The sequence below is a fragment of the Bos javanicus genome, chromosome 15, assembly GCF_032452875.1.
Source record: "Bos javanicus breed banteng chromosome 15, ARS-OSU_banteng_1.0, whole genome shotgun sequence".
NCBI classification, from domain to species: domain Eukaryota; kingdom Metazoa; phylum Chordata; class Mammalia; order Artiodactyla; family Bovidae; genus Bos; species Bos javanicus.
This window is the reverse complement of record NC_083882.1, coordinates 40,125,528-40,139,082: the sequence shown is the minus strand read 5'-3', so window position 1 is coordinate 40,139,082 and position 13,555 is coordinate 40,125,528.

Below are 13,555 nucleotides of genomic sequence, written 5' to 3'. Positions count from 1 at the left end.
AATGGTTCTATGAAGACCTACAAGACATTCTAGAAATACACCAAAAATAGATGTTCTTTTCATCACAGGGGACTGGAATGCAAAAGTAGGAAGTCAAAAGATACCCGGAATAACAGGCAAGTTTGGCCTGAGAGCACAAAATGAAGCTGGACAAAGGTTAACAAGCTTTGCCAAGAAAACACACTGGTCATAGCAAACACCCTAGTCCAAAAACATAAGAGATGATTCTACACATGGACATCAGCAGATGGCCAACACTGAAATCAGATTGATTATATTCTTTGTAGCAGAAGATGGAGAAGCTCTATACAGTCAGCAAAAACAAGACCAGGAGCTAACTGTGGCTCTGATCATGAACTCCTTATTGCAAAATCCATACTTAAATTGAAGAAAGTAGGGAAAACCACTAGGACACTCAGGTATGACCTAAATCAAATCCCTTACAATTATACAGTGGAAGTAACAAATAGATTCAAAGGATTAGACCTGATAGACAGAGTGCCTGAAGAACTATGGATGGAAGTTCGTAACATTGTACAGGAGACCATGACCAAAATCATCCCCAAGAAAAAGAAATGTAAAAAGGAAAAATGGTTGTCTGAGGAGGCCATACAAATAGCTGACAAAAGAAGAGAAGTGAAAGGCAAAGGAGAAAAGGAAAGGTGTACCCATTGGAGTGCAGAGGTCCAAAAAATAGCAAAGAGAGATAAGAAAGCCTCCTAAGTGATCAATGCTAAGAAACAGAGGAAAGCAATAGAATGGGAAAAACTAGAGGTCACTTCAAGAAAATTAGAGATACCAAGGGAATATTTCATGCAAAGACAGGCACAATAAAGTACAGAAACAGTATGGACCTAACAGAAGCAGAAGATATTAAGAAGAGGTGGCAAAAATACACAGAAGAATTGTACAAAGAAGATCTTAATGACCCAGATAACCACAATGGTGAGATCACTCACCTAGAGCCAGACTGGAGTGTGAAGTCAAGTGGGCCTTAGGAAGCATCACTATAAGCAAAGCTAGTGGAAGTTATGGAATTCCAGCTGAGCTATTTTAAATACTAAAAGATAATGCTGTTAAAGTGTTGCACTCAATATGCCAGCAAATATGGAAAACTCAGCAGTGGTCACAGGACTAGAAAAGGTCAGCTTTCATTCCAATTTCCATTCACCACTTCCTGCCTTCCTTCCCCTGACAGGGATTCTCCCTTCACCCTCCCCAGGTTCCTGTACTTCACACTGGGGCCATTCTAGTCCAGGAATATGGTGAATTAGATATCCCATATGACTCTTTGTATCAGTTCTCAAATTTGGAAAACTCAGCAGTAGCCACAGTACTGGAAAAGGTCAGTTTTCATTCCAGTCCCAAAAAAGGACAATGCCAAAGCATGTTCAACTACACAATTCCACTCATTTCACATACTAGCAAATTAATAATCAAAATCTTTCAAGTTAGGCTTAAACAGTATGTGAACTGAGAACTTCCAGATGCACAAGCTAGATTTAGAAAAGGCAGAGGAGCCAGAGATCAAATTGCCAACAACCATTTGGATCATAGAAAAAGCAAGAAAATTCCAGAAAAACTATTTCTGCTTCATTGACTAGGCTAAAGCCTTTGACTGTGTGGATCACAACAAACTGGAAAATTCTTAAAGAGATGGCAATACCAGACCATCTTACCTGCCTCCTATGAAACCTGCATGAAGCAGTTAGAACCAGGCATGGAACAATGGACTGGTTCAAAACTGGGAAAGGAATATGTCAAAGCTGTATATTGTCACTCTGCTTATTTAACTTCTATGCAGAATATATCATGCAAAATTCCAGTCTGGATGAAGCACAAGCTGGAATCAAGACTGCCAGGAGAAATATCAATGACCTCAGATATGCAGATGACACCACTCTAAAAAGTCTAAAAAGTGACACAGAAAGCAAAGAAGAACCAAAGAGCCTCTTGTTGAAGATGAAAGAGGAGAGTGAAAACGCTGGCTTAAAATTCAACATACAAAAAATGAAAATTGTGGCATCTGGTCCATCACTTCATGACAAATAGATGGAGAAACAATGGAAACAATGACAGACTTTATTTTCTTGAGCTCTAAAATCACTGTAGATGGTGACTGCAGCTAAGAAGTTAAAAGACGCTTGCTCCTTGGAAGAAAAGCAATGACGAACCTAGACAGCATATTAAAAAACAGAGATATTACTTTGCTGACAAAGGTCTGTCAGGTCAAAATTGTGTTTTTTCCAGTAGTCATGTATGGATGTGAAGAGCTGGACAATAAAAAGGCTGAGCCCCGAAGAACTGATGCCTTCTAACTGTGCTGCTGGAGAAGACTCTTGAGAGTCCCTTGGACAGCAAGGAGATCAAACCAGGCAATTCTAAGGAAATCAACCCTGAATATTCATTGAAAGAACTAATGCTGAAGCTGAAGCACCAATATTTTGGCCACCTGATGTGAAGATTGACTCTTTGGAAAAGGCCCTGATGCTGGGAAAGATTGAGGGCAGGAGAAGTGGGTAACAGAGGATGAGATAGTTGAATGGCATTACCAACTCAATGGACATGAGTTTGTGCAAACTCTGGGAGATACTGAAGGACAGGGAATCCTGGTATGCTGCAGTCCATGGGGTCGCAAATAGTCAACACGACTGAGCAACTGAGCAACAACAAATGAATTTGAATATTGGCTCTTTCCTATTTATTACCACTTCTAAAACAGCTTGTGTTTGTTGTCTAGTCACTCAGTCATGTCTGACTCTTTGTGACCCTATGGACTAAAGCCCGCCAGGCTCCTCTGTCCATGAGATTCTCTGGGCAGGAATACTGGAATGGGTTGCCAATTCCTTCTCTAGAAACATCTTCATTGATATACAACTTATATACCATAAAGTTCACCTGTTAAAAGTGTACAGTTCTTTATTTTTTGGTATATTTAGAGTTGTGCACTATGACCATAATTTAATCTTAGAATACTTTATAACCCTAAAGAATTCTTATACCCGTTTAGTAATCACTGCCCATCCGTACCTCACCAGCTCCTGCCTAGGCCTGGGAAACCACTAATCTGCCTTCTTTTTCTATGCGTGCTCAGTTGCTTCAGGCATGTCCAGCCCTTTGTGACCCCCATTGACTGTAGCCCGCCAGGCTCATCTGTCCATGGGATTCTCCAGGGAAGAAAACTCGAGTGAGTTGCCATGCCCTTCTCCAGACGATCTTCCCCACCCAGGAATTGAACCTGCATCTCCTGCATTGCAGGTGGATTCTTTATCAACTGAGCCACCTGGGAAGGCTTCTTTTGCTACAGATCTACCTATTTTGAAAACTTAATATAAATAGAATTCTACAATATGTGACCATTTGTTAGTGGCTTGTTTCACTTTCCATAATTTTTTGAAATGATTTCATGTTGGAGTATTTATTTGTACTTTTGACAAATGATATTGTTGTATGGATATATCACATTTGTTTATCCATTCATCATGTGGATTGTTTCTAATTTTGGCTATTGTGAATATGCTGCTATGAATATCTGTGAATTAGTTTTTATGTGGATGTATGTTTTCATTTCTCTTGTAAAATACTAGTGGAATATTCAAATCATACACTGTTTATATTTAAGATTTTGAAGAATTGTGAAACCATACTCTAAAGTGGCTATACCATTTTACATTTCCATCAGCAATGTTTGAAGGTTCCAATCTTCCCATTCCATTTATCTCCTTTTGGAAATATGACTAGACATATGCAGACCTTCTCAATAGAGCTGCCATATCTTGCACCTGTCACATTTTCCTTTTTATTTATTTATTTATTTGGCTGTGCTGGGTCTTTGTTACAGCTCTCGGGATATTCCATCTTCACTGTGGCATGCAGGGTCTTTAGGTGCAGTATGTGGACTCTTTAGTTTTGGCACATAGGATATTTGGTTGAGGCAGGTGCACTCTTAATTGCAGCATGTGGGATCTACTTCCCCAACCAGGATCCAACTCAGGTCCCCCTGCATTAAGAGTGCAGAACATTAGCCACTGGATCACCAGGTAAGTTCTGTAATGTATCATATTTTCAAACTGTTTATATTACATACAAATTCATCCAACTTTATTCAGTGGTAGAAACTGTGTTCAGTGGTGGAACCCACATTTCAAACAGGTGTTTTATTTTCAATTATTAAAATTTTAATTTTGAGAATTGGTATGGACTTCTCTCAATTCTGTCAAGTTATTCCATGCTCTGTTTCAACCCTGTCTTATATTTATGTAAATATATTATATGTACTGGTGGCTCAGATGGTAAAGAATCTGCCTGCAATGCAGGACACCTGAGTTCAATTCCTGGGTTGGGAAGGGAAATGCAACCCACTTCAGTATTCTTGCCTGGAGAATCCCATGGACAGAGGAGCTTGGAGGGATACAGTCCATGGGGTCAAAAAGAGTCGGACCCAACTGAGTGAGTAACACACACACCATATTAATCAGCTTGGGCTGCCATAACAAAATGCCACAGGATAAGTCGCTTAAACAACAGAATTTTATCTTTCACAGGCTGGAGGCTGGACAGTCAGAAGCAGGATACCAGCACAGTTGGGTTCCTGGTGAGAACTCTCTTCCTAGCCTAAGATGGAACTTTCTGGCCACATCATTAGATAGAGAAAAAGAGCAAGTTTTCTGATGTCATTTCTTATAAAGACACTAATCCTATGAGGGGTTCACTCTCAGGACCTCATTTGACCTTAACTACTTCCTTAGTCCAGATACTTTCACACTGGGGGTTAGGACCACCACACATACATTCTAAAGGGATATGATTCAGTCCATAAAACACATTAAAGTTAGTTTTACTTTAAGTCCATGTCCTTTAGTCTTGTATCTGAATACATAAAGGCTCTATTTCTGCCTTCTATTTTTTTTCTTCTTGTTCTCACAGTTGATGCCTTGCTTCTAAATACGTGATGTTGTTTTACAATGCATTTCTCATTTGTATTGGAACTTCATCTGTAGGAATTCTTAGAGGCCTGGATTGAGTTTGAATTTTTCCAGGGATGATTCTCATCTCTCAGTCAATGAAGGGCCTTACAACAGGGGACCGCTTTGAATACTACAATCATCTTGTATTTTCCTTTACAGAAAACTCTGTAAACCCATGTGCTGGTCAGTTTTGGGTTACAGATTTTCAGATGATTCTTTTCCCCAACATCCAGTACCAAGGACAAGAAGTGTATGCAAGATTTCCTGTTTCCTTTTTTTCAGTAAGATTGTTTTTCTCATTCACCTTAGACTGAGAATGGGGTCCAACTTTATGTAAGGGTCTCATGTTTTGATTCTCTTCCTTTGGAACCCTTTGCTTTGTCTTGTAATGCCAATGCATCATGTAGCTATTAAGATAGAGCTTAAGTTCTCCAGCGATGGCAGAAAACCTCAAGGAGAGAGACAAATCTTGGAGTTGCTTGTCTCCTAATTTTTCTGCTTTTACTTTGTTTTGGGTTCTATGGATTGTTAAATATTCTTTCCAGTTCAGAGAAACATTTAAAATAATGGTTTGAAAAAAATATTTTAACTGACATTGTAATCATTTAATTAGGAAAGTATGCTAAATCGTTACATTCATGGCCACCAATGAATTATGTCTTTCTGTGCTCCTCTGTGACGTATTAATAACCTGCTGCTTTAGCTCCAACCATCAGGAAGTGAGGGTTTGTTTCCCCATCCCTTGAGTCCGGGCTGTTCTGTGACTTGGTTTGACTAATATAATGTAGTGTAAGTGATGCTATATGACTTAACAGACCTTTCAGCTTTTGCTTTCCTGAAACACTTCCAGAATCGTGTAATGAAGTCCTACATGAAAGACCACATGAGGAGAGACTGAGTCATCCGAGCTATCTCAGCTGATACCTCAGAAATGTGAATGAGGACATCTGTGAAAGGCCGTTCTCCATCCAAACCACTATCTGAATGCAGTCACATGAGTGAGCCTAGCTGAGACAAGCAGAACCACCCAGTCAGTCCAGAGAATTATTAAAAATAATGTTATTTTGTTTCAAGCAACTCAGTTTTGGGGTGGTTTGTTACATATCCATAGGAAACTAGTGTTGTTCGGTTGCTAAATTGTGTCCAACTCTTTGTGACCTTGTGGACTGTAGAATGTCAGACTCCTCTGTCCTCCACTATTTCCCGGAGTTTGCTCAAATTCATGTCCATTTAGTCGGTGATGCTATCTAACCATCTCATTCTCTGTTGCTCTCTTCTCCTCCTGCCCTCAATCTTTGCCAGCATCAGGATCTTTTCCAATGAGTTGGCTCTTAGCATCAGATGGTCAAAGTATTGGAGCTTCAGCTTCAGCATCAGACCTTTCAATAAATATTCAGGGTTGATTTCCTTTAGGATTGATTGGTTTGATCTCCCTGTTGTTCAAGGGACTCTCAAGAGTCTATTCCAGCACCATTCTTCGGTGCTCAGCCTTCTTTATGATCCAATTCTCACATCCATACATGACTACTAGAAAAACCATAGCTTTGACTAGAGGGACCTTTGTTGGAAAAATAATGCCTCTGCTTTTTAATATGCTGTATAGGTTTGGCATAACTTTTCTTCTAAGGAGCAAGTGACTCCAGTCACTCCACTTTAATTTTGTGACTGCAGTCACAATCTGCAGTAATTTTAGTGCCCTAGAAATTAAGATCTGTCACTGCTTTCAATTTTCCCCTTTCTATTTGCCATGAAGTGATGGGACCAGTTGACATGATCTTGGTTTTTTTTTTAACGTTGAGTTCCAAGCCAGTTTTTTCACTCTCCTCTTTCACCCTCATCAAGATGCTCATCAAGATGGTATGGGGAGGGAGGAGGGTGTGGGGTTCAGGATGGGGAACACGTGTATACCTGTGGCGGATTTATGTTGATGTATGGCAAAATCAATACAATACTGTAAAGTAATTAACCTCCAATTAAAATAAATACATTTATATATATATATATATATTTTAAAAGATGCTCTTTAGTTTCTCTTCACTTTCTGCCATTAGAGTGGTTTCATGTGCATATCTGAGGTTGTTGGTATTTCTCCTGGAAAACTTGATTCCAGTTTGTGAGTCACACAGCTCGGCATTTCTCATAATGTACTCTGCATATAAGTTAAATAAGCAGGGTGACAATATACAGCCTTGTAGTACTCTTTTCCCAATTTTGAACCGGTCAGTTTTTCCATGTAAGGTTTTATCTATTGCTTCTTGACTTGCATACAGGTCACTCAGGAGACAGGTAAGATGGTCTGGTATTCCCATCTCTTTACTAGTTTTCTACAATTTGTTGTGATCCACACAGTCAAAGGTTTTAGCATAGTCAATGAAGCAGATGTTTTTCTGAACTCCTGTGCTTTCTCCATAATCCAACAAATGTTGGCAATTTGATCTCTGATCCCACTGGCTTTTCTAAACCCAGCTTGTACATCTGGAATTTCTCAATTCACATAGTGCTGAAGCCTAGCTTGAAGGATTTTGATCAGTACCTTGCTAGAATGTGAAATGAGAGCTATTGTGTGGTAGTTTGAACATTCTTTGGCATTGCCCTTTTTTGGGACTGGAATGAAAACTGACCTTTTCCAGTACTGTGGCTACTGCTGAGTTTTCCAAATGTGAGAACTGATACAAAGAATCATATGGGATATCTAATTCACCATATTCCTGGACTAGGATGGCCCCAGTGTGAAGTACAGGAACCTGAGGAGGGTGAAGGGAGAATCCCTGTCAGGGGAAGGAAGGCAGGAAGTGGTGAAGGGAAATTGGTTACAATCGGGAATTAATAAAATCATATATTAAGAAAAATAGGAGCCAGTATTCTCACTGTTGGAGAAGGGAGTTACAAATATGGAAATGTTCTTTTTTTCTGGCTAATTGGTTCTTTCAGTTGATCTCCACGTGGGCTTCTCCACAGGACTGTTGGAGTGTCCTCACGATGCAATGACTGTCTTCCCCCAGAATAAGCAATCCAAGAGGCAATTCAAGCAATCTGAGGCAAAGGTTGCAACATCTTTTACCACGTGGCCTCTAGGTACATGCTCTCACTTCTGTAGTATTCTCCTGGTCACACAGGTCACCCCCAGATACAATGCGGGAGGGGACTCCACAGGCCATGAATACAAGAAGATAAGAATCTTTGGAGCCATTTTGAAGTCTGACTACCAACAAACTCACATTAACCGACAAAATAGCTGACCTATAGTCCTCAAAACCATTGCAATGATGAAAGTTAAGAAAATGCTGGGAAGTAACTCATGTTAATGGAGCCTAAAGAGACATGACAATCAAACACACATGAAACATTTTCCTTTGCTATAAAGCACACTGTTAGATAATTGAGAAAACTTGAATGTGATTTGAGGCTTATGTGGGTCAGTGTTAATTTCCTAATTTAGATGACTGTATAAGGTTATGTATTTGGAATGCTCTTGTTTGGAAGAAAGATACAATGAAGATTTGGGGGTGATGGGGCATCATGTTGGTAGCTTTCACTCATCTTTTCTGAATATTGAGATTGTTGAAAGAAAAACACACATCTTTCAATGCAGAGAAATGATTCAAACTACTTAAAATACACATAATCAAGAAATGTTATGCTGCAATTCTTTAACTCAGATACTTTTTTTGGCAGACTTTCTTTATAAGAGTCACAGTGCTTTAAACTTGAAGAACACAGAAAATACCAAAAAAGAAAACAATCACCTATAATCTATAGTATTAATATTTTGGCATGTAGCTTTCCGGTCCTTTTCTGTGCAAACATACATATTCACATATACTGTTATTTTAATCTGAAATTTTATTTTGGTTCTCTCATGCCTAACTTTTTAATGGATTAACTTGTTTTTTATACAATTTTAAAGTTTATACTCCATTTATAGTTATTACAAAATATTGGCTATAGTTCCTGTGTCGTACAATATATCCTTGTAGCTTATTTTATACATAATAATCTTACCCCCTTCTCCAATTTTGCTCTGCTCCTCTTCACTCTCCCCACTGGTAACCGCTAGTTTATTCTCTATATCTATGAGCCTATTTCTTTTTTGTTCTATTCACTAGTTTGTTGTATTTTTTAGATTCCATCTATAAGTGATATCATACAGTATTTGTCCTCCTCTAACATATTTCACTTGGCACAATAGAGGCATACTATTTTTAACGCACCACCTTCATCCTCAGGGCATTTACACAGCTAATAGTTGTCAGTCTCCACTTCATAATATTCTTTTCAGGAGGTTTATTTAAAATAGTACTTTGTGGTTTACCACTGGCCCCTTTTGAAGTGATGATAGAATATGTCAGTATATGAGTCAATCAACCAATATTTGAATATCCACTATGCACAAGGCTCTGCCTCTCAAAACTCTTGGGAGTGCAAAGATGTGAGTGCTAATTTCTTGCCAGAATGCACACTGAGATTCAACTAGGGACAGAAGACAGATATACATATGACAGTACACAGTAGCACCAGGCAGTTCTGTGCTCGGTGGTGGGGTCAGTGAAGCACTCGGCCTTCTACTATCAGAAGGAGTTCATTGAGAAGGTGGGACTTGGGCTCAGCTTCCGATGACGAAGAGATAAATACAGAGCAAGTATTTCTGGTGAGAGATTAACAAAGCTGCAGGACAGGAATGTTTTAGACACCTGTGGATGGTGAAGAAATGAGTATGCCTAAAAGGTGACAAAGAGAAAAACAGGCCAAGGATTGACTGGGGGGAACCCTGCATGTCATATCCTGAACAAATTTTATTAAATAGGAAGCAACTGAGTTAGATGAAAGCTAGGCTCTAGGTAGGAAATGAAGGTGTAGACAGCTCCCCAGGGCCAACTGGTAGGTAAAAAAAGGGGAAGATGGGACAGTGGCATAAGGGTCCATTAAGGTTAACAACACTGGGTAAGCTCCATACTTGGTGGAGAGGAAAAGATGAAGATGATGAGGAGAAAGAGAATAATTAGTAAAGCATGTTCCCAAGTAAGGTGAAGAGCAGAGAATCCATAACACATCTCTTGATGGAGAAGTGGATGGAGGAGCTCCACCTAAGAAAGAAACTACATACTCTGAGATAGAAGGAGCAGAGACTGGCCTAAGTACAGAGACGGAATGGTCTGAAGCAGGGACAAGGGTAAAGACATGTTTTGGCAGAGTATCTGCCTAGGATAGGCCTAGGCTCAGTGGGTCCAGGGCAGCAGGTGAGGAGCTATCTGGTCTGGAGAGTTCTGGGGATTATTTACAGAGAGATGGCTTGGAGGATAGATGGAGAAGAGACAGAAAACTTGGAGAGAGAGCACAGATCTGCAGAGGCAAACCCATACCCAGAGACCCATGATTTGGGACCATTTTCCTTGCGTTTAGTCCTTGGTTTCTTCTTCTTCCATGGCCTGGGAATTCTCTGGGCTAGGATTATCTGGGTTCTCCGGCAGCACCATTCAGTAGAACTTTTTGTGATAATACAAATGTCCTAAAATTTGCACTTTTCAACATGTCAATAACTACGTGTGACTTTTGAGTAGCTGTGATGGCTAGTGCAAGTGAGGAACTGAATTTAAAATTTTACTTAATTTCAATTAATTTAAAACACCACAAATAACTGATGGCCATCTTATTAGACAGAGCAGCTAATAAGTATCTCCTTTCTTCATAGTAAAGAAGGGGATAAGACCTTGCATAGGAGTGGAGGAATGCATGGTGTCAGATAGAAGAATTTGGTATTGAGAGCCACTAGTTCTTCCAGTGACTACTCTGGGTGACCCTCCCAAGAGTAGGTCTGTAGTTTCAGAAACTCCACATTTTCTTTTTTTCATGATAAGCAAACTCAAAAGGATCAATTACTTTGGAGAATCATTTTTTAATGCATGACTAGATTCTGTGTACTTTAAGGGCAGTCTGTCCTTAAATCATTACGCCTGGGAAGCTGAATTAGTTATCCCAATGCTTCCTGATGAGAAAATATAGAAACATAGGAGACAATTCCACTCAGACCTGAGTAACTTCTGAACCTCTTTTATGCTCAAAAGGAGAAATTCTGGAGTCCTAAAAATAACTCTGGCTTAGCATCAAAGGGATCTGGATTCAAACCTTGGTACTTGAAGAAGTTATCAAACCATTTTTATTCCATATCTATAAAATGGAAAGAATGATACCTACTTAAAAGGGGCTTTGCAGGTATTACATGTAATCAACAACATATTCATATTTATTCCACACTAATTGCCAGGTAGTGTGCTAGGTACTAGGAATCAAATGGCAAGCAAAGTAGATATGATTCCTGTCCCACTAGCTTATTCCACTGGTTTATTTTAGTGTGGGAAGATAGGCATTAATCAAAGAGTCACAGAAGTATATACACAGACTGTGGCAAGGCCAGGAAGGGATGGTGTAGGTGAAGTGATTTTTAAAATATGCCTGCAGATTTTTTGACATTCCCCCACTAAACAATAGAATCTGATCCTGCCCACCCACCCCCCGGATGTGGGCCAATCATAGTGACTCACTTCTAACAAATAGAGCACAGGAGAAGGATACTCTGTGGCTTCCAAGGTTACTCATAAAAGAATACAGCTTTTTGTCTGCAGTAGCTCTCTCTCTGCACCTCCCAACCCTCCCTCTCTCTCAGTCTCTTTCTCAGTGCTTACCTTTGAACTCAAAAGTCACCATCTTGTGAGGAAGTCCAAGAAACTTGGAGAAGTACATGTACAGAGAAAGTGAGTTCTCTTGCCAAGAGCCAACACCAACATGGCAGTTATATAAGCAGAGAGTCTTAAAGTGAAAACTCCAATTCCAGTCAAACCTTCAGATAACTGCATCGCCAGCTGACCTCTGACTATAATCTCATGACAGACTGTAAGACAGAACCACCGAGCCAAGCCATTTCCAAATACTTGACCCATAGAAACTATGAAAGATATTATCCTTGTTTTAAGACATTAACTTTTTTTTTTTTATGGAGAAGACATTAACTTTTAGAATGATTGGTTACCTAGCATTAGATAACAATAGGAAATCACATGATAAAGTCTGGAGGATCTTGAAAGACCCACTATATGAAATAACACTTAAGCTAACAACAGGGTTGGAGAAGAATGAATTAGACAAAGAGGAAGGAAAAGTACTCCAAAGAGCTGTGCTAACACAAAAAAAGACCCTTTGGACAAGTGATAAACCTGAGGAACTACTAATAAAAGTTTTCCAGTGTGCTAGGGACACACAGTTGGGATGGAACAGTCAAGATACCTGAAAAGGTAGGGAGATATTGGATCACACGAGGTCTTAGAATGACTTTTCCTAAAGGTGGTAGAACACTACTGAAAGATATTTAGCAGGTAGGGATGTATTCGGAGAAGGTGATGGCACCCCACTCCAGTACTCTTGCCGGAAAACCCCATGGATGGAGGAGCCTGATGGGCTGCAGTCCATGGTGTCGCGAAGAGTCGGGCACAACTGAGCGACTTCACTTTCACTTTTCACTTTCATGCATTGGAGAAGGAAATGGCAATCCACTCCAGTGTTCTTGCCTGGAGAATCCCAGGGACGGGGGAGCCTGGTGGGCTGCCGTCTATGGGGTCGCACAGAGTCGGACATGACTGAAGCAACTTAGCAGCAGCAGCAGCAGGGATGTATTAAGCCCATCATCTAGATTTCTGGTGCTTTTCCCAGAGATGAGAAACATCTGACAAAGGCCATATTCATAGTGGAAAATCATAATTTTGGACAGGTTGTCTGACATACTTTTGAGATACCCGGATGATGTTGTCACTCAGAGAATTTTATAGATATAAAATTGTATCGCTGTTGTTCAGTCGATCAGTCATGTCCAACTCTTTGTGACCCCATGGACTGTAAAATGTCAGGCTTCCTGTTCTTAACCATCTCCTGGAGCTTGCTCAAACTCATGTCCATTGAGTCAGTGATGCTATCCAACCATCTCATCCTCTGCCATCCCCTTCTCCTGCTCCCTTCAATCTTTCCCAGCATCAGGGTCTTTTCTAATGAGTCGGCTCTTCTCATCAGATGTCCAAATTGTTGGATTTTCAGCTTCGGCATCAGTCCTTCCAATGAATATTCAGGATTGATTTCCTTTAGGATTGACTGGTTTGATCTCCCTGCAGTCCAAGGGATTCTCAAGGGTCATCTCCAATACCAGAGCTCAAAAAGCATCAATTCTTTGGTGTTCAGCCTTCTTTATGGTCCAACTCTTACATCTATACATGACTACAAGAAAAACTTTAGCTTTGACTAGACAGACCTTTGTTGGCAAAGTAATGTCTCTGCTTTTCAATATGCTGTCTAGTTTTTCTTTCAAAGAGCAAGCATCTTTTAATTTCATGGCTTCAGTCTCCATCTGCAGTGATTTTGGAGCCCAAGAAAATAAAACCTGTCACTGTTTCCATTGCTTCCCCATCTATTTGCCACGAAGTGATGGGACCAGATGCCATGATCTTCGTTTTTTGAATGTTGACTTTTAAGTCAGCTTTTTCACTCTCCTCTTTCACCTTCATCAAGAGACTCTTTAGTTACTCTTCACTTTCTGCCATTAGGATGGT